The sequence below is a fragment of the Ischnura elegans genome, chromosome 8, assembly GCF_921293095.1.
Source record: "Ischnura elegans chromosome 8, ioIscEleg1.1, whole genome shotgun sequence".
NCBI lineage: Eukaryota > Metazoa > Arthropoda > Insecta > Odonata > Coenagrionidae > Ischnura > Ischnura elegans.
In genome coordinates, this window is record NC_060253.1 from 67,062,457 (window position 1) to 67,085,245 (window position 22,789).

The 22,789-nt window shown below is 39.2% G+C and overlaps 1 protein-coding gene and 1 non-coding gene across 5 annotated transcripts in view; both read right to left on the reverse strand.

The window, feature by feature from the left end:
* LOC124164204 (E3 ubiquitin-protein ligase RNF19B-like) overlaps positions 1 to 22,789 on the reverse strand; it is a 324,394-nt gene that overhangs the window by 273,488 nt on the left and 28,117 nt on the right. The window contains exon 1 of one of the 4 annotated variants that reach the window (XM_046541428.1): positions 8,552 to 8,869. The exons of the other annotated variants lie outside the window; for them this stretch is intronic. The gene's annotated coding sequence lies outside the window, so the exon portion shown is untranslated. Of the gene's footprint in view, positions 1 to 8,551; positions 8,870 to 22,789 lie in introns of those variants that run through there. 4 annotated transcript variants of the gene reach the window in all.
* On the reverse strand, positions 20,616 to 20,688 carry Trnav-aac. Its single transcript has one exon. It is a non-coding gene; the product is annotated as a tRNA-Val (tRNA).

The window sequence follows — 22,789 nt, forward strand, 5'->3', positions numbered from 1 at the left end:
CGAACTCGACGCAGATGGATCACGGGATGAATATTCGGGGTCAAGGACCCTCCACGGGCCCATTCCGCCGCTGCGACGAGCCGCCTGCATGGCGTCAGTCTTATTCCCCCTCACCTGACTCACAATCCCAAGAGAAAGCTCCTCCATACGAGAACGAAAACGCATCCATTCTTGGACGTCGTCCTCCCAAAGGAAGAAAGTGCGACATCACTTCCCTTCTCATCCTTCCATATGATGCTCTGGTAGGGCAAAAATGAACGAAGCAGAGATCCATTCTATAAAATGAGCAACTATTTAAAGATTTCTGATAAGTTAGAAGAACATTCTATTTATTTTTTTAACCTCATGAAATATCTCCCTACTATTCGCATTGATAAATTCGCTATAATTGAATGCAATAAGCAAATATTGAATAAATAGAGGTGAGATTGTACGTACATATATATGTTTTATATGAGTTTTTTTGTATGCTATCGCACGATGAGGTGGAAGTTCTTAATATTAGTTAAATGAGACATTGCAATATTTCCACAGGATTTATTCGAACACTGCAAGTTTCGCCGTTAGAACATAATGTTCTTGCAACCAGTTGTAACAACGTTACGAGTCGAGTTCTAATAAATCCTGTGGAAATATTGCAATGCCTCATTTAACTAATCATTGTCTTTATTTAGCAACTGAAAAAGGTTATCTTGCTCATATCTAATTTTTATACGGTTGATGAATTGTGAAATATATGAAGTATGGACCAGGAAGTGCCAAAGAAAAAAAACTATATTAAAAAACACAGATTGGACGCCGCTTCACTATTCGCGAATCTCAGTGACCTGTGCACCTCAGAGATTCTGTAGTTCACTCTTACTCACCTGCTCGATAACTTTGGATTCGCGGTAAAGTAAATTCGATTTCGTGTATGCGATCCGTCTGAAAATAAAGTGTTGAGAAGGCAGATTTGAAACGGCATTTCGAGAAATGCTGAAATCCAGTAATATTCAAGTATCAAACACGGCGATTATTTAACTTGACGGAGGAAACTGAATCTGTCATGCCCAGCTGTTCGATAAAGTTGTTTTTATTCGCGTAGGAAAAATTCTCAAGGAGAGTCCTACTCTCACTTAACATGGGAGATAAGCAGCTATCTCTTCCGCGATCTTAAAATGACAGCTGAGGGCGAATTCACCATTGCTTATACATGGAAAGACACCATAACTGTGGCCCCAGTAATCTCCATAAACGTTCAGTTAATCTCTCTCCTCTATCACCTAGGAAGTTCTACTAGTTGTATGATAGCACTATGGACTCTAATAGACCAGTCCCCGCAGTGAATGCAGAAAATAATGGCATGCAATCCAAATGCAACATTTACTATTACCGATTAGCAGTGCCAACCTGCTTGTTCCACAGCTAGGTTGACTCCGCTGCGCGGTACGGTCGTTGCCTTGTCGCCTATCGCTGTGGCGGCGTTGCCTGTCATAGTTGCACCTGTTGCTGGTTGCTAGAGTCTCGCAAAGGAGAACCACTGCAGTGGTGAGACAGGAATCATTTTTGGCTTGCCACTGTTTGATTCGCGGGCAGGCTGATTTTCGTCCACTTTAGCACATCTTTTGCCCGCAAATTTACGCATTGTCGAGCTTCAGCGCTGTGACCAAGTCTGAAATGTGAGACGCACCAAACCCCATCCCTACAGTACTTGGTACGACAGAGATAGACCCTAACGTGTGACTGCGCGAAATAATGGCAGACTGACATGCGACAAACTTAATACACATATATAGAAGCCCCCGCGACGGAAAAGGGCAGTGTATCTTTCGTATCGTAACGGGATGATGAGTCGCAACTAGACACGAAACCTCGGCAGCGATAATTACGATAACGATTGAATGTCGTCAACGGCATTCGTTTGATGAAACATGGAAAAGTTCACATTATGTGGTTTTAAACCAATAATCCTAGAACGCCAGCAGTAACTTGCTAAACCATCACCGTAACATATAAATTTTGAAGACAGCAATGCGATAACATATTTAAAAATGCGGAAATTCCCAACGTCTATTCAATCCAGGAACATCTCTTCACAATAATATGCTATTTCATCTACATCTACATAATACCCTGCGAGCCACCTCTAGGGTGTTTGGCAGGGGGTGATCAATCACCAGCATGCAGCATGCATTTGGACTCCCACATGCACACCACACCGTCCAAAAAACGTCCCGTATAATAACAAACTATACTACTATATGCTGTTAGAAATTTCGTAAAAGTTCATTTCATACTAACTATTAGAATATTGTGCATTACCCTAGGTAAGGATGGACATACATTTTTCACCTTACTAATCGTAAATCAACCAAAAGAAATGAATAAATGGCATCATATGGAGAAATGTTACATTTTTATAAGAATTACGTTTCCCTCAAAGCCGATATTAATCAATCCTTCGCGGCAATACTGAGTAATAAGTTCGGGAACAATAAATTCTAGAGTGGAACATATTATCAGAGAATGTGATCTGAAGAACAGCCATGTGATTGTAACCGCTGTATCTTGAAGCTTAAATTAAAAGCATTTATAAATAAGAGAGAGTGACCTCCAAAGCTTGCTTAAGCTATTTATAGCTGCAATGACGATCACGAGATTCAACGAGTCTCTACATCAATGAGAGCCTCTGGATCGTCGATATATATATATTATAAAACGATCTTCATCCTCTCCATTCCAAGACTTCAACTCTAAGCACCATGCACACGAATAAAACGAAAACTAAGGCAAAGATTCCATTGGCTAAGACTTTCATCTATGACCACCAAGTACGGCAAAACGAGGCCGACCTTTGTGCAATGGCTAATGGATCTCACAGAACTTGACAGCGAAGTGAATCTACCCAATTACCTAATCACTGACCTGGATTGGAAAAGGTGGCACCATGGAAAATCCACCCAGTTAAATAAGTAAATGGGAAATGGGAATCACTCACCATATATGACTGAACACAGTGATAGTTACAAAAAACATTATAGCCATGTCAAGAAAAGATGCGCAACAACCGCTTCAGCTTGTTTTAAAAGAAATTAGCGAAAATTTTGGAGACAATTTTGCCAATAACGATTTATAAGAAAATAATTCAATGTACTGATTATTTTTAAAATATAAATTATCCGCGAATGGTTCGGTTTGGACACCAGGTAATATCGTGGAACAGCATCGACGTCTAGATGACATCTGGGTGTTATAATCGCCTGTGTGAATAGTTCATTCTGAAGAACATGAAAAAAATTACGCCTTCAAAACGTAAGTGCAGTTCAGCAACGTTCGCAAAGAGAATTTTTCCAATTATGATCTACACGTAGCTTTTTGATGAAGACGTTCTAAAATTATTTTCCTAATTATTTGTGTCCCAATAACTCCCAGAAGCTATATAAAGAAAGATAGACTGTATAACAGACAGTTAAATAATCTCTTCTTTCCACGATCAATAAGAGATTATAACGGCAGAAAAAGAACTCGTAGATGAGATGACTATATAGATTAGATGACTTGTAATGTAGCCTACTAACTTATTTATAGCTTAATGCATGTTTATGAACTTTATTATAATTTCTAACAGCATGTCGTAGTATGATTTGTTAGTATGCGTGACGTTTTTTGGACCGTGTGGTGGGCATGTGGGAGTCCAATTGCATGCTGCATGCTGGTGATTGATCACCCCCTGCCAAACAACCTAGAGGTGGCTCGCAGGGTATTATGTAGATATTGATGAAAACGCAAGGGAGAGATATAATAATTTTAGCAGTTTCATATCACTTTAAATAATCCTAGGATTTTTAGGAAGGAGTTTTTTCTAGACGCAGCTCATTTCTTCCAAATTCTCATACTCTGGCGATCATTTCTCAGTGGAGTCCTTGCATCCGGGAGGAAATGCATCGAACAAGAATATACATATATGGTATGGTAATAGGAGGAGGAGACCGATAACTGAGGTCATTTGGAACGTGAGAGAAAGGTACGGAAGGAAGAGAGGAGAGAAACCCGGTGTCACCATTCGCCTGCTCTTAACGCAAGACGTCCCATCCTATGGACAGAGTTGTGCCCTCCACACAGCATTCAAGCAGAAATCGTGTAGTCTCTGAAAACTCTCTGCCACCGCCGAGATTTGAGCCTGAGTCCTCGGGGTGGGAACCCAACACTAACCACACCGACCCGATTTCTATCGAACAAGAAGAGGTTCGGTTTATAATATCATCGTCAATAGAAACATGGATCTTAATATAGAACTATCTGCAATAAACCGTATTCGAAAAGCACAAATCATGGGCGAAATTGTTCAGAGAATGTGAAGAGAGTGAAAGGGAAATGGAATCGGGACACAGCACTACCTTCGTGTCGTGCGTCGGCGTGCGTGGCAGACCGCTTCGACACACATAAAAACCGGTGCGTGACACAAAAACTACCTGCAATCCTTACTCCCTCCGCCAAACCTAAGGTTTGCACATGCCAGCATATTTACCTTTCGAGTCATCCCTTTAGAAGTAAACAAATCCGCTCAAACAGACGAATGAGGCATGTCCCCGAGCTCCACAAACCCGCTTTCTCTTTCACGATAGAACGCCGCGTTTCTCGTTATTTTCACGTATGGATACCAGAATAGATAATAGAAAGTTTTCACTCCTATTATACCAAACCGGAAACTATGCATATTGGAATTTAATTAAAAAATAAACTAAGCTATAATTATAGCTATTTACCAATTTAATGTTGATGATGATATTATCCACAGAACCCATTATTATTCGATGGTATTTCTCGCGAATGCAAAAACTCCACAAAGAAATGATTTCCTGATATACAAATTTCGAGGAGAGCTGCGTCAAACCAATCCTAGGATTGTAGACTAGTGATGAATTGGAACTGATAAAGTGATTTTTTACATATGAACTAATTCAATGACGTTTAGAATTCAATCTGAAAACGAAATTCCCCACTTTTGTCTATGAACGGATCCTATCCAAATGATTCCAGGGTTCCAATATCGCACGAAAAATTTAGTTTTACTCCCCAATCAATTAATATTTTTCTTCAATAAAAACCTTTCATTGCTTTGGTGGAATACTTATGGGTATTTGGCGAGCCAACGTAAAATAAATACGAAAAGGAAGTCAACAGACATATCTGAAAGATGCTACGCCTCTATGAAGTTGGAAAAAGTCGCCACGACTAATAAACCTTCAAAGAGGTAGTCCGCAGCCCCATGCATTGTGGAGTGAAGTAAAGTATTTCCAAATGCTTTTTTTGAGTTAATTTGACAGCATAGCTCCATGGTATCAAAGAAATGCTGATGACAAGGAAAGGCACCTAATTCTTTTGAATTCCTATCTTATACAATGGATTGACCTTATCCAGTGTGTTTCACCCAGGAAAGTAAAACGCTAACTTTTCACTTCTTTCAGAAGATTTATGGCCATTAATGAAAATTAATTCGAGTTCTGCAGGACTAAAATTAGTATGTTAGAATTTCAGATATGTACTTCAGCACATTAAAAATGTAATGACCGTTTCACCGATGACCAAACGAAGGCCGCATAAAAATACGGTCGTTCCAAAAACAGGAAAAAGAGCGAGCAAGGGAAATATAATAGTATGACATGAGTTAATATTAGACAATTCCTTTGCGGCGCAATCAATAATAAAAATTAAATTAGTTAAAATTGCAACCAACTCGTTTAGTCATAGCCTTACCAAGTGTTCCTCGTTTACTAAATACGAAGTCTACCAGGAGCTCCTTCGTGTATACAATAACACATATGTAGAACCACAAATAAAAATTAATGGCTAACATCTGCCTTTAAAAACCCCTTAGGGAAACAAACACGAAATAGCAAGCAGTAAACCTTATGGAGTCGCTCTTAAGTTCACTAGAGATCCAAAAATTCTATAAAATTTGATGCTTGAGACCGTTCGAGCATTCTGCCTAATTTGGGTGATCTTGGTTCGACCTCAGGGCAAGGCGAATGACATTTACCTCAGCGGAGTTCGGAAGTTAAAAAAATAAGTCAAATCCGATAGGTCAGGCCACAGGCTCATAACTTGACGGACCGAAGGTTAGCTTCCTTCTCCATTCATTCCGATGGAAAAACAAAAATCACGAGGAGAAAAAGTGACAGCCGACCAATAAAAATGTTCGTTAGCATTACTATAACATTAACAAATGCGATGAGCAGATGGTTACCAATATCCATATCCTAATAAGCGCGCATGATAGATATTTCTAAACCCAGTCGTAACAGCTATGACGATACATGGATACATTACAGTTTTATTAATACAATAACGAAGCTTTGACGAAAGACAAGTTTGTCAAAATGTGAGCTGGTCCGCAGTAGTGATTAAGATAATCATTTTAGACTCCACTGCTCCAGGGAATTAAATTTAATAACATTCCACATCGACGCCAACAGATTAGCATAAAATTAAAAAGCTTAAAATGGAATAAAACCATATTTTAAGCCAGCGCATAAATTGCGAGAGTACACAACTTAATAGCACATAACGGAACCAGACTTGGTCCAGAGAAGGAACTGGTTGTGTGGATTCCTACCCTGAATGTGTAAAATACACACGCCTACAGCTTTGTTAGAGGTGAGCTCCACCCTCACCTATACCATTCATACCAACTTTCGGGATAAAACACAGTCAGTGAGTGAAAATGCCTTTGCTTGCCACCTCAATTCAGTGACCCAACCTGGAATAAGCTTGAATTTAATATTCTATATATCTGTCCTTTTTTCAGTTTACCAAGTCCTCAGCTTGAATTTTAGTCAATAAAAGTCTGCATTTAGTTATTTGCCAACTTTCCGATGCATATTTTTTCTTCCTCTGAAGTTTTTCCGAAAATTAGGTAAAGAACTATAAATCAACTTTTATTGGCCAAGCCTCAAGATAAACTAAAACAATTCTATTAACTTAGAGGACAGGAAGCACATTCATTAAAAGTTAATTACTCTGCAGAAAGGTAACTACGCCATGAGGGAGAAGAATGTAACTTTATTGCAATTCCCCTTCCTGTTATCCAATCAAGAATGATCGTGAAATTAATCCCCTAGACTACGGTGGAGACGGCGGTTTATATGATCTCCGGAACACGCAAGAGCGCTGAGTTTCACAATGTAGCATCGGGTTAGCTCCTGCATCGAGGCTTCCCACGCGTTCACCGGGACACCGCGTAAAGAATCCCTACACCAAACCGATGACGTGAGATACACCGACGAGACCCCGGGGGCCGGCGGAAACGAGGGAGGAACACAGGACCAAGGGTTTCCCACGCCTCGGCGCTAATCGTGCGCAGGTGGGCAAAGGCAGCGGCTTCAACGTACCGCTCACTGATTGGTTATACGAAGAAGAGACGAAAGACGGCTGAATTCCTTATCAGATAGGATGGAAGGTTGGAGAGGCGTTGATTACCATAGGAATGGGTACATCCTTGAGGGAAAATAGTATTCGGAATTTGCATTCACTCAACGAAAGGAGCACCCTTTGAGGTACAATAATTCAGCAATTAAATTATCCCTTTAAAAAAAACTCACAACTGTCAACTTAACAACTTAAGGCTGGAAGGCGATACTTGGTGGAACTTGGTGACAGGAAACATAATGAAGATACACTTTTGTATGTTCCACAGGAGTTTTAATACCGACCCAGGTTTCGACAGTACACTATGTCATTATCAAGGTACACTATGACAGTACACTATGTCATCATCATTACCTTGATAATGACATAGTGTACTGTCGAAACCTGGGTCGGTATTAAAACTCCTGTGGAACATACAAAAGTGTATCTTCATTATGTTTCCTGTCAACTTAACGTCAGGAGACGATATACAGCTGAATTCGCTACAGGTAGGATGATAGGTTGGAGAGGTGTCGGTTACCATAGGAATGGGAGAATTCTTGAGTGAAAGCAAAATTCGAAATTTGCATTCACTCAACGAAAGGAGCAGGCTCTGAGGCACTATCATTCTACTACTAGCCTAACCCTTCAAAAAAAATCTCACAACTCCGTTTAGTACCCACATCTTTAAGGGGTGCGCAATGAAAATTTTCAACCTACATCTCAGATCGAAACCTGAGCCCAAGGTCAAGACACAAATGAAATATTCTAACTATAACAGCTAACACACAGACTTCATGCTTAGAATTTATAGAGATGCTAACGAGCGGTAAACTAAAATACTACCATAACAGTGATGGAACTTTTAAAGAGAAACCATACGTCGGAAATTGCTACAAACTCATTGAAGGTCTCAAAAGTCAACAAATACTCACGCGCCTAAAAAAATGTGTGTTACACCCACAAGGGGGGCAAGGTTAGAGTAAATATTTTTGTGAAAACCAGATTGAAATCGCGACCCATGGTGGGGAGCTGGAATTCATTGAAATGACCTAGCAACTGCACAAAGCAGATCACCAGGAGACCCACACGGCAAGCTAAAAGTGTGCACTTATACACACATGAGGAGGAGAGAAGGAGCACCCCGAAGGCAGCCGAAACTCACCAGTGAGGAGAGGAGGGCCGCCCCAGACCCGTTAACAGATGAATGAAGCCCCAACCGCAGCGGATCACCCAACTGGACACCGAAACCACAAGGAACCGTACAACACCCACGAAAAAAAACAACCACACACTCCTTCGCACAAACTCTGACGAGGTGACAGTTGCGTGGAGGGGAACGACACTCCCTCAAAAACACAGCACAACGACCAGGGCACAAAGATCAAAGGCACTAGAGCGGAAAGAAGATTGGACACTACGAGATGAGAGAGAGCTGCGAAGAACCCGTCAGTATCGGACGGGAGCTGCGGCTCGAACTGGCGATTTGAGGCAAGCGCTCGGCGAGCCGCGACTTTCTCCCCACCAGCTCCCTAACAACCCCACCCCCTACATACCTCCCCTCCACTCTCACCCCCTCCCCAAACCTCCCCTCCGCCCCCACCCACTCCCGCTGATACCCCTCCCACCCGCTTATCCCAGAGGGATCATCCACACGGGTGACGTCACACAATCCCCTCCACCCCACCTCCTCCTCCTCGATTCCTCATCACGAGGAGACGAGGATCTCTCTCGCAGTCCCTTACCAAAACCTAGTGACGTCACATTCTCCCACGCCCACCCATTCTCCCTCCCCTGCTTGTCCTTCCCCCGGAAGGGTAAACAGGATTGAAAAGCCGACGGCTCAACGGTTAATTACACCGGAGAACGAGAGAAGCGGTATTTCGGAGTTTTCGCACGGGCTACCCGCGGCCTCGCGGAAAAAATATAAATATGTGAGATAGTCGAGAACCCGCGGTATTCTGGTATGCGGAGAGCATTATCTTTCTAATTTCCGAGAGCGTTACTGCATACTACGGCACAGCATCAATCGACTCTGGAGATATTCTACAGCAGGCTTGAAGAAAGACGCTTTCCACGCAAGTAATAATATATCTAAGATTAAAATTCGACGCTGAGCTGTGACCTCAAAAAGAAATATGCTACATGCACATCAATCTTTAAAAGAGTAGGAGTAGAAGAAATTTCCAGAAAATATGTATGAAATGTTAGGAGCACGACTAGAGAAAAAATCCACACATAATATGCATCGCCCTGAGGTAATTGTGGCAGGAAAGGAGAAAAAGTGAATAATATTTCCTACGATTCATTTCGACAAATGATAAAATGGTTCTGAAAATTTTGTAACTCAGTGAAAAAGAAATATGCACGAATTTAAATTCTCACATTGCGATTCATCAGCAAAAGGGTAGTACAGATAACAATCGTTGAAAAATGCTGAATATTTAATGACCTCAAAAATTACTTGCTACCTAAATAAATTCCCCAAATTTTAATTTTACGAGTTTTTTTTTGTTTTCTCGGAACAAAAGGAGTGTGGAACATTAACCAGTTGATTAAAAAATCCAAAATTTTTGCTAATTCTTTTGCATAATCAGACATGTACATTGCCATTGAAAGTAAATAGAAATCACGTGCAAGAATAAAGAATTATCTTTCTTTCAGAGCCCCTCATAATCTTAAATAAATCGAGTTCATCAAGTAGACAATATCTTTTTGATAAACTCAATATTCGAAACTATGATATTATAATGTTAAGTAGACATTTTAAAAATCAATAATATTTCACAAGCAGATCCTACAGGATAGCAAAACAGGAAAAACTTTCGAGAACAAGGGGTTAGGGTGTTTGGTTAGTGCGGCTATTAAATGCATCGTACAGCATGAAGGACTGAAATAGCAATGAAGGATCCATACTTAATAAGAAAGCTATTAACTTAACACCTCAATTGGCGTACTTCTACAGTCAATATAATCACTGGAAAAGCGACATATGATAACTATCGCTAGACATGATAGATCAATTCTTACTGTTGATGGCTGGGCAGTAAAATTTTGTTTGAGTATCAAAGCAGAGGCTTGAAATAAAGACTCTAGACCTCGGCGGAAGCGTCTTCGTCTTCGCCTATGCTACATGATAGGCCTTAACGGAATAAGCTAAGCATCATGGATGAATCGTTTTATTACTTTTTACCGACGCACCAGTCTATTCAATGACAATAAATGTGAGCCCGCAAAAAAGGCTCTCCCAATGTCCCCAAATTCAGAGAAATTACGACAAGCACATTATAGGTACACGAGAAAGATGTTATACCCTCATTAACAGGTAGCTTACCAGCCCGCGACACGTATCTCTTACTAGTAGAGCATAACAGCACTTCACGCTGCTCGTTCGTATCCATGACACTACATCTTTTACCCACTGAAATAACGGTTTTTTTCCAAGGTAAACAACACAAATTTCTCAGGACTTTCCGATATATTGGCCGATAAATTCATCAAAACACCGTACAACGAAAAAGAGGAACTAATAAAATCTGCTAAATTTTAAAACTAAGGGATTCGAAAATTATGAGAATTTGCTAGCCACTATCGACTCTTTAACAATAAGGCCAACGTGAAGAAGACCACAGTCTAATACTACCAAACTCGGACCCAAGTATTAAATCCAGATGACCACCTCGAAAGGTACAGATACATATATCAACAACAAAATTCGCAGTATTTATGGACTCGTGTATTTATAGCGCCACTAACCACCACGACCCGGGTACAGAATATAAAATAAAGGAAAAAAAACACTTCTGATACGGCAGTCTGTAAAATTCATTCAGCTACGCGTAACCCATCTTATCTAGAATTCAAAGGTAGATAGCAAAAAACCTTACGTACCGACTACGCAAATTTATACCAAATTCATATAATCCGTGAAATAATAAATGGGCCATTCCACCTCAGTTCAAAAAACGTTGTCCCTTAAGTTATCAGATTGCGATGAAACTTACTGTGTGGGTCGTTGTCCACCTCAAACTAAATACCCCGTCACCTTAATGCAAAAAAACTATATTAGTTTTAGGCGCCTTTAATTTTTTCGTATTTTTTGCCAAAAACACGTGCCTTGAATCATTTAATTCCTTCCATTTAACCACCCAATTGTCGCAGATCCATAACTTGTGGCTTAACTTATATCTAAAGCTTTACACAAGACAATAAATGTATAAAAAATCTTCAATGCCATTTCCTGTTATTGTTATGCATAAATATTTTTTTAAGTTTGTTGACTAACTATTCTCACACAATCCATCTCATAATTGGCCCACACTTTTAAGCTACAATTTAGACACATCTAACTATCTATTCCAAAAATAAAATTTAGATGCAACTCATAAACGGATTTCCGGAAAATATTTCAAAATTTACAGTTTTCAACCGCGCTGCGTTCCGGCTCCTACGTTACCTTCGTTTGCCTACGTTTTCCTCCGTTAAATACATACCTATACATAGATTCATAATCAGGGCCGGATTTTCCTATGGGCTAACTAGGCTTCAGCCTAAGGCCTCAAGATCAAGAAGGGCTTACATTCAACTTGTTCGCAAAATTAAAACTACACTAATCTAAAAACAGTGAACACCAAAAAACTGAACAGAAAACAATGATAAACTCCACACATATGACTATTAAACGAATATAAAAATGATGTATTCTATTACCTGCCACGTAATTTACAAACTTAAAAATGGGAGAAGAAAGGGCTTCAGAAGTGGAATAGCCTCCTTCCACATAAACCCGATCCTGCTTATAATACAAGTCCGTGGGCGAGATAACTGCTCCAGGGCAGAATAACATGACCTAGAGCTCAATAATAAACTATCAACGCCGCCAATTCTTGCTATCTAACGGAATATTTATATTGAGCAAACGATTATCGATTTATCGATTCAAAAAGGGCTAGGAAAGTTTATGCGTAATATAAATAGCCGAAGACAACGCATGACATAAACAGCTTTCATTTTTAAGCCCCAGTATTGATGGTATATTTTTGTCTGTCAAGAATGGTGAAGGCCACATTCCGAGGTTAAAAAATATTAAGTATGTTGTCGATTGAATCTAAACGTAACAATCTCCCATTTCAAATTTTCGAATCCCCAATTTTAATATTTATATCCGTTTTTTTGATCCAACGTCAAAAATATCGTGACTATCTATGGAGGAGGAAGCGGTGGGATTTTGGACTTTTTCACACGGAAGTCCTCCACAAGTCATGGAAATGGCTCCATGCAGACGGCACCAACAGGTGTCCCTGAATATTCGCACGCGAACTTCTCGAGCCTTAGGGAGCCCTCAATGTGCGTCCCTCTCCATACATCATATAAAATTCCTAAGGAATGTAAAAAAAACATAATGGAGCTATAATTTTATGACGCACTAATGTGTCTAAAAATCCTTCTCACGCGGAGGAAATATGGTCGAAACGGAAATTTTCACATCATGTTTCTATTCACCTTTTTCAAAGCAAACACTACATAAGTGGCACTGACTCATTGATATAGAATGTCAATTAATAAGTATTCGCAAAAAAAGAACGTATGATAAGGCGGATAGATTCTCTCCACCAAGATAATGGATTTCCCCATTATCATTTCGTTTCTTTTATGCAAGAGCCAATAAGGTTTCCTATTTCTCCAAATGGATCAACCGAATTCTATTAAATAATTACGACGTTACATTTTATTTTCCCACATTTCCAAAATTTCAAAAGTAAAGAAACATAATTTATACGCATAAATTCCATGTTTAAATTGTAAATACAAGTGGCTATCACTAGATTCGTCTATTTTTAAATTTTGACGACATTTTTAGGGTACCTCGTTTGTTTATCAATAAGTTTTAAATAGCGAAGATAATTAAAAATCAAATAAATCTGGAAGTGTGCCAAACATACTTCCCAAAAGGACGTTCCCGTAAAACCAATATACATAGCTGTCAATGTAATCGCTTCAGACAGAGAAATATTTCTGTGGCATCACCGTTGCGAATTTTTACGGCAATTAAATAAGTGCTGATGGCAAAATCAAGCAACTTCATCATAAATGATAGAAATAACGCCAACTTATGTCCACAATACTGACGCACATTTTTAGTAGTCTCGCATCGAGTGGCAGTAAATAAAACCTAACCGTATCATAGAGAATTAAATACTCCAATTAATCTGAGAGTCAAGATAACATTATCTATATCGAAGAGGTGAAGGATCGATATATCTATAGGTCTCGGGCCCTCCACACCTTAGGATCCCAATTTAGCTAAACTCCTTGAAGGGCAACACCCGGAGTACCTCTGGTAATCTCTCCTCTTAAAATATTCCAATACATGTCATCAATTTCCTAATTTATTCATCTCGCTTCAATAAAGAGTACATGAATCAGGATTAGGTATCGTTTTACTAGCCAAGAAAGACGACCATCCTATGCAATCATTAATCAATTCTTAGAACGACGATATGCCTAGTAGCAATTACTGCAAACAATGCAATAAAATTTAGCATAAATACACAGAAAAGCACTTTCATCCTAAAAAAAAGACTTCATTGAAAATACCATATTTCAATGAGTTATCACTAGTCACTATAAAATCTTTTCAAACTTAATTCCATTTCCATTCCACCACGGAAATAACATGCACGTTAATTTCCATTTATATTATTTCAGATTGGAGGAAATCTAATAACCGTAAAAACGACCTCTAAAATTTGCCACATACCGACATTCAGTAGATACAACACACAATCAATGAATGAGCCGCAAAATTGCCGTACCGTAATTTTCCACAAAAGAGCCAAAAGAATGGAGAATTGAATTCGCAGTGGCGGGAATACTGGGAATTAAAACGGTATCAAGGAATAATGGAGCGGAGTTTCCAATCATGTGGATCATATTTCAGTAAGCGTGCGAGTGAATGTGAAAATAAATGAAAAATTCATTAATTCCGCCAGGAAAAGCTGGGTCCAGCTAGACATCCAAATTTCAATATACGAGGAAAAGTCAAAACAAAAAATATTGGCTTAACAGAATCCATTTATGCAGTGCCTATCTACTTCTGGTCAGCAAATTGATAAATAACAGCCCTTTTTGCAGCTAAGGTTATAACTGTAGCAAATCATTTTCTTAAGAGATAAGGAAATGGGAATTATAACCAATCACTGAATTTGGATCTCAGGCAATATTCCATAGTAATAATAAAAAAGATCATATTCTTCTCAGAGTAAAACTATTGCGCAAGGCCGTACACTTGAGTGAGCACGGAAAAGGTTGTAGAAAAGTATTGGGTAGGAAAAGGCTAATAGGAAAGGCAAATGCACATTATTTCACTCAACTGCTACACAGCCGTAGCACCATCATTAATTGAGAGCATACTCTTGATGTTTCATGGTAAAGCCTGAATCACACGACCGTTTTCGGAAAAGTGATCGCCCGGGTGATCATTTTTCTGAATCACGCGGTCCCCCACGCCGTCGCCTTTCGCATGGCTTCTGATATCACAGCTCGTTGTCATAGGACCCGCATAACGAAAGTAAACTCTATGACGAAAATATATAGCGTGTTTGCTAATCTATGTGGTTCCCACGATTGCCAAACGTTGCGCTGCAATCGCTCCATTCGGGAATGCGTTCTGATTGGCTGATATGGGGTTTTAGTGACGGTTTCAACGACGGAAAAAGCGACCAGACGAGTGATCAAAAAAGTGATGGAAAACCTCATCATTAGAGTGATCGGCAAAAACAATTGCCGGCGCCGATCATTTGCGAGTGATCACCCTAGTGATCACTCGGAAATGACGGATAAAATGATCGTGTGATTCAGGCTTAAGTAATGATTAAATAGGGAATGAAAATAGCGATTACTACCACATAATACATACCAACGAATAGCCAAATTTAGAACCACAGAATCAATCATTATCACCAAAATAAAATGAAACTTTTAGGCCGAAGTTACTAGGTGTCGACCAGTTAATTACGGTTTAAATATAATTCAATAACTAAGAACAGGGTTTTGTTTCTACTTACGCACAAATTCATAAGATGAATGGAGTTAAAATCTATACAAATAGTTCAAGATGCAAGATAATAGAAGTATAACGTCAATTAAGAAAAAATAATTCAAAAACCTTTGCAGTGCAGCATTCCAGAGATAGGAGGAAAATGGAAAAAGAGAACGATTTAACTTGAAGCCTGTTAGAGACAGACCCACCCTCAACGAAAGAAACGGATAAGAAAAAGAAAGCAAAAACAAATGTTCGCACTCCACATACCGTCTACTTCGTGAACGGTGTCAATAATAATTTCTGTTTCAGGAGGCAAGTCATCACCGTAAATCAACACGAGCGCTTCCTCGTAAAACGTAAATGAAAAAGGAGATGAAAGGATTAGCAAGTTACACATTGAGGATCACGTATTTGTAGTCTATAATAAAAACCTCTGTTCACAAACGGATGATTTTTTACGACTCAAAAGCAAGAATATAAGGCAACACCGACAGAGGCTGATAAGATCGCCTCGACGTGCAGCATTAGGGGAGCGCAGATGACCACGGAAGTGCTGCCGCTGTAACCATACGCTTCATCAGTTACCACATATACTTCATTACTTTAATAAGAATTTGAAATTTTAACAATACTTTTCCTTTTCCTTGTAGGCTACGGACTAACAAACATTCAGATTAGGGGGCGCCAGCTCTTTTCCCTTGTCCAAGTCGCACCTCAAGGATTATTACATTGAGGTATCCGAATGCTTCACTAAAAACATTGAAGATAAACTATGGAGAACTCCAAGTTCTTTTGTGATCAAAGCACCAACTTGAACTTAAAGAAACACAACTTAGACCTAAATCTCATAAAATTATGAATGACCTACTCTTGAAAATGGTATTAAATCGAAACTTGAAGCTTTAACATGGTGGAAGGGCTCCACATTAGCAATGAAAGACACTTCGTTACTTCCACAATTTATTTAAAAATTACTACCAGTTTCGGCTGTTAAGCCAAGTACATAAGTATGGGCCACATAATCACGTATTTTATATTGGCGGAACAGCCGAAAGCGGTGGTAATTTTTAAATAAATTGTGGAAGTAACGAAGTGCCTTTCATTGCTAATATGGACGTGGTATATTACCCACGGCAAAAGTAAATACTATGTTACTATACATTTATGAACATTGTGCTACTGGTTTTCGCTGGGCCACACAGAAATCCTTAACAATAACCTTAATTTTAAAAAACCGGTCAAGTTAAAGAAGTAGAGGAGGAAGCGTTCTCGGCATCGCAAAAACATTTTACTTACGTCGGGAGCTGAATGGAGCGGAGACAAGATAAGCCAAAAAGAGTTAATGCGGAACACGATGCGTCTGGCACTTTTGACGACGAAAAAGGGAAGCTTTTGAGGAAAAGAATAAATGAAGAGGGCAACGCGATACGTTGTGGGCGGGGATGAGCGAGATAAAGTGGATTAGCTGGATGGGGAAAGGATATCTAATGAGGAAGTGGCGGCTGGATATGGTGAGGAGCGGGGCCCTAATAACGAGTTCAGAGGAAGACCGAAGACGAGGTTTGGGTCGGACGGAGCGTGGAGGTAGCCTCTAAAGGACAGGAAACTAGAAAATGTGGGATCCGCAATGCCATGTTCACAACAACATAATTTGGCAGAGTTATGTTGGTGAAAACGTGAAAAAAAGTCTCATCAACTTACCATGATTATGATTAGTTGAGAAAGGTACAAAAATACTATAATACACAAGCGTCAGCTAACTTTCTCAAACATAGAGAGACACGGAGTATTTTATCTAAGGAAAATGAGGAAAAGTCTTTCAAATAAAGCACCGGATATAACGAACTTTACCATCGTAGACTGATTATTTTCCTGATGATAACTATAGCATGATATGACCAGGGACGAAAACCATCGAATTCCGCGAAACTTTCTCATTTTGTTTCAATAATATAAAAACTGTGCACTTAAAGCGGAAAAAATGTTTTTATTGAGCTCCAAATGGGATTGCTACTTATATAAAATATATCTTATCAACTAACCGTCACTTGAGGAATGGCCTCGTAGTAGCTTTTAAATTTCACGACATAAACGATGTAGCCACAATAACATTACACTTCATGCTGAAAAATATCTCAAAAAGAATTTAAAATGCGACGGAATCGAATTAGATCAATTCCAGTACAGAAGGACCACAATTAATAGATCATCAATAAGCAAAAATAATGAGCAATTCAGTACCATGCGAGAACTTATGCACACAACATAGAAAATTACCTACATTTTCGATATAAAAAATAATGGACCATTCGACTAATATGATTTCCGATTTTTTCGTATTGCTTAAGATGATATCACTAAATATCACGATCACTAAATAACTAGAAAATAATAAATTAAATTTTATCGCTATATCCTCGTAGACAACTACATTAAAACGTTTCTTTATCTGAGGTATTCTAAATGCACTTACTCAATTGGGCCAAACATTCGTCAATATCATGGGACATATCACATGGTCTCCACGGATAACACATGCCGTAATAGCTCTAAATCTCACCTAGTCTCTCAAAATTTCTATCGACCAATGTATGAGCTTCAGTCGGAATTCAAAGCTTCAAGACATGACTAATAGACATCGTCTATACTAGCAAGACCATAAAGAAACAGTCAAGAAAAACCAGCGCGACGGTCTTCCCCCTTTCCAGATACAAGATTGATATAAAAATGAATAAATACTCGGAGATATACACGCTAATGAAAAGTGCTTCTACACGAGATTCATCAGGAGCTCAACGAACTTTAATATCACACACTTACACGCAGTATAGCATAAATTCAGACAGTTTTCCGCAAATACCTCTCGGACATAAAAATCACGTGACAAATCCTTATTTCCACGACGACCAACTTGAGCAAATTCCACAGAAGCTGCGTGACATTTGAAGGGCTCGAAAACTGCACTTTTTTACCGTGTAGCGACCCTTGAGCCCGGAAAGATGACATAAGCGGACGCAAAGGAGGCAGGCAACACAAGACCGGGAAACTGCAGTTGTTCGGCAGCTGAGATCCATTTCCTCTCCGCCGGATTCCCCACTCAAGCAATGATGAGGACATTTCAGTTAAATGACACTTGAGGGGTAAATAAATGTCTTCTAAAAATATTTTTAACTTATTTGCACGATGATAATGCTAAATGTATTCGTCATGCAAACAATTAATAATAAGATATAGACTGTCCGTTTTTCAATATTTGCAGATAAGCGGTATTATTAAAGTAACATATACATTAAGGAACGTTTCAATAAAGTACTTTAGAAGCATTCTGGCAACCCATCCCAATCCTTCATGTGCTTCACTCTTCAATTCACGATTGGGTCTACTCCCCTTCATTATATCTAAAAATTCTATTATCTTCCTACCTCTCCCTTGTTAACCCAACATTCTACCCTCTAACACTGTTTATCTGCCCTGCAGACTGCAGAAAAACATCAAAACTCACATAAAGATATTCAGTCCAAACATCGGTGAAACAACGGCGAATGCAGCGTGCTTGTCACTGCCAGCGTCAAAAGCGAACTATTTTTTTTAACACGAGATGGAATAAACACAATCATGACTGATCATAGAAGGAACGCGTTAGCCTAGTTTGTGGAGCAATCGGCTGCTGCCCTAAGGGTTCGGGTTCCAATCCTTGGAAAAGCCTCCAGCCAACATTGAAATCCTCGAAATGCGAGGCGGCCAAAGGAAAGGAATTTGCCCCTACCCAGAGCGTGAAATTCACTTGCCAACGACATGGTCTCCGGCAGTGGCGCAGCGAGGGGGGGGTTTTGGAGGATAAACCCCCCCCCTCTCCAGAGCTCAGAGAAATTTTTAAGTGTAATCCATTTTACTTAATTGGATTAATATTACTTATAGAATAATGTAAAAAAACTAATAAAATATCACTCCGAAAGCCGTAAATATCCATATTTTGAACCATTTATCTTAAAAAAATTCTGGGGGAAGGCCCCCGCCCGTCCCGCTTCCCCTGGAGGGTATTCCATACCTCCAAACTCCCCAGTATTAGCTGCACCTAAAACTCCCCCTAGACTTAATTCCTAGCTGCGCCCCTGGTCCCCGGTATGGTTTACTCACACCTATTTTAAAGTATCTTCACGTTGAACGTAGAAGTGAAGGCTTTAATGTAGGATTCATTTATAAAATAATAATGATAAATATTAGAATTTTTTAAAATATTGCAGTCCTTGGGGATTAACCTATGTAAGTGAGTATGTACTTCTATGGCGTAAATTGTGGAAGGCTAATATCGCGTATGATTTTTTTTCCATTGCATGGATTGTAATGAAATACCGTTTTCAAAACGATTAATATATATTGATAATTTGCAACTCATTAACTGTCATTAACTTCAACATTTAAAAAATTACGAATGAAGTATTAACTTCAACAAATATATATTCGTCAGAAACGCATCCGCGGAAGTGAGTTTATACTGCTTAGAGGCAGGAATCAACATATTCAAGTATGATTCAGCTGTAATTATGAATAATTGATAATTATTAGGCAAAATTGAGAGTTTGCAATATTGTTAAGTCCGACTGCCTCAAAAATGCAAGAGGATATGTTTATTAATCCGTTGATCATATTTATTGCCCACGGTCACTGATCAAAGTTTAACGTTTCAGGGATTATTACTTTGAATTTGTGCATTTGATTTCTAGCTCATTTCAATTAAAATAATTGCAATTAATCTGCGACTCAAAATTTTAAAAACGGCATCTTACTCCTATTACTTCTCCTGATGGTACGAAGATATAGAATTAGGATTGTAGTTGACGACAGAAAAAATATTCCAGGTTATGAATAAATAGAATAAGAAATGTTCCAACGTGTGAAAAATATTGCCAATTTTATAAGGATATAATTTCGTTATATTGAGAAAAAGTGTCCATGATAGTAAAATTAAAAATTCAATCAAGAAAATTGCAAATTTTTTTCATTTATCTATATCGTTTATATACTTGTGAAGGGTAATCACAATGCAAGGGGCTTGATTGAGGGTCAAAGTAAAAGGAAGTGTAATATGTAATGCATTAAAATGCAAATAATTTCTGGCAAAGAGGGGAGTTAACGTACTCAATTTCCTGGGAGAAAAAACTAAAAAGCAATGTATTAAAAAAACTGTTTCCGCCAGGGATCGAACCTGGGACCTTCCGCGTGTTAGGCGGATGTGATAACCACTACACCACGGAAACAAGTGAATGGAAAAGGAAAATCAATTCATGTGTTTTTGAAGCCGACCCCAGTACGACCGTAAGGGAGACGTATTGATGTGACGGATCAAACGATTTGCAACCCTCGTATTGTAAAATGTCAAGGAGTTGAAAGAAACCATTTCTCCCAACCTCCTTGTATAATTTTAATATAGCTACCTAACGCGTCTTAAAAAGTATTAATTTCGTAAGATTTATTCTTGACTAAATTATTATTATTCTTTACTAAAATGTAAAATTCTTTTCCATTAATTATGACTTACTTCCTACCGAAACATGTTTCATGCAAACTTTGAATAAGTGGCACACCCTATCCCCTCTTCAAAATTTGCCAATTGAAGATCAATTAGTCTTACGGACATAAAGGTATTTACGTGGAGGCGGTGTGGTCAGGTCGGTTGGTCGCCGATCGCCGAGGGCCCCCATCTTAGTGGGGCCCACAATGCTCGCGTGTATCATGAAGCGTATATGAAAGGTGTAATAAAAACGATACTAAGATTACTTGAACCAAGGTTATTTGCCAATATAAATTCTACGTTTTCATTAATTGTTTTATATACAACATACTTGTTATGTTGGCAGCCTGCGCGCTGTGAGGAGTGTTATGTTGGCAGCCTGCGCGCTGTGAGTCATGTGGGCAGCCTGCGCGCTGCCGAGTGTTACGTCCGGGCAGAGCGGCTGTTCGGGCGGTTGACGAGTTGAGAGAGGTCGCAGTCTTTCGTTACTCATGTCTGTGAGACCCAAAGTGAAATAAAGTCTAAAAGCCAAAGTGTAAGATTGTTCTCCTTGTAGACAGCTTCCTTCGACATAATAATACTCTGTGTAAAAGTATTATATAAAAAGTACATTAAAGATGTTAGAAAATAAGAGATAACCTGATGCTTTTTTGAAAGGGTCATTCGAAAAGGTTATTTAAACTTTCGTTTAAGATTTAAATGCAGTTTCAACAGGAGATATTCACTATGCATATAATAGAACCACAATGCATTATTGAATTTATTAAACTGTGAAATTCAAACTTTCCTCGGTATTTTTTCTAACGAAATTGCAACATGTTCAATTAACTTCTATCTACTTTTTATGAGCCAGAATAGCGTCAAAATCCATTTCCAGCCACAAATTTTCCCAAAATTTTCCGGGGGAGGGCCTTCCGTAAGATGCGCCCCAGCCGAGGGCCCCTAATAACCTCATACCGCCCCAGTATTTACGCCACTCATCGGATGAACGGCGCTTGCAGCGAGATGATTAGGGCCAGGGAGGAGGACTAGCGAAAGGGAGAGTTTGAGGGACGAGATGGAGAAAGGAAGCTGAGCCGCGATCCAAGGCGTACGCCAGCTCACACACACAACAACGTACGACTTCTTTTTCTCTCTCTCACTCGGAGGTCAACAATCTGCATCACCGGTAGCGGGACGCAGTCCGCATTGTAAAATAGCGCGCGCTCTGTGTAGTTAGGTCGTAGCGGACCGGTCGCCACACCAACAACTGACTTCTCAAGATCCTTGGGGAGTTCAAAAGAGGTCGAGCGTTCAATAGACTCGGCCGTGACGCGAAAAAAAAGATGGGTCACGGAGAGTGAATGGGAGATCGTATTGTGCACGACAATAGCCCGAGCAAGGCATCATGTTTCATGACCACGAAAATTTTGTGTGGTCACTAGCTGATGAGGACTCCGTAAAGTCCGCCATGCATCGCTTCTGAACTCAGACTCATATTTAGGAACAGAACGCCCATCACATCCAAAATAAATCGTTAACTTTTATTCATTTTGATAGATTCAAGCTTGATGAATTGCAACGATTCCATATCAATTAAAAATTATCAGTTTCACATTCATTCATCCCTCTTCTCATTTCAATTTGGTGAATTATAACCAACTTTCTCTCAAGTGACGGCTAAGCGAATTGAATTTGATTTGTAATCTCAATTATGCTCTAAAGATGTCGAAAAAAAATTGTATTTATATAACATTACGTTATCCGTTAGTTTAAAGGTTTTAACTTCAGTTCTCAACAACGAAAAAATACTAAAATACTTAATGAATGTCCACTTAAAGCGTTAGTGAATTGAAATTATCCTCCGA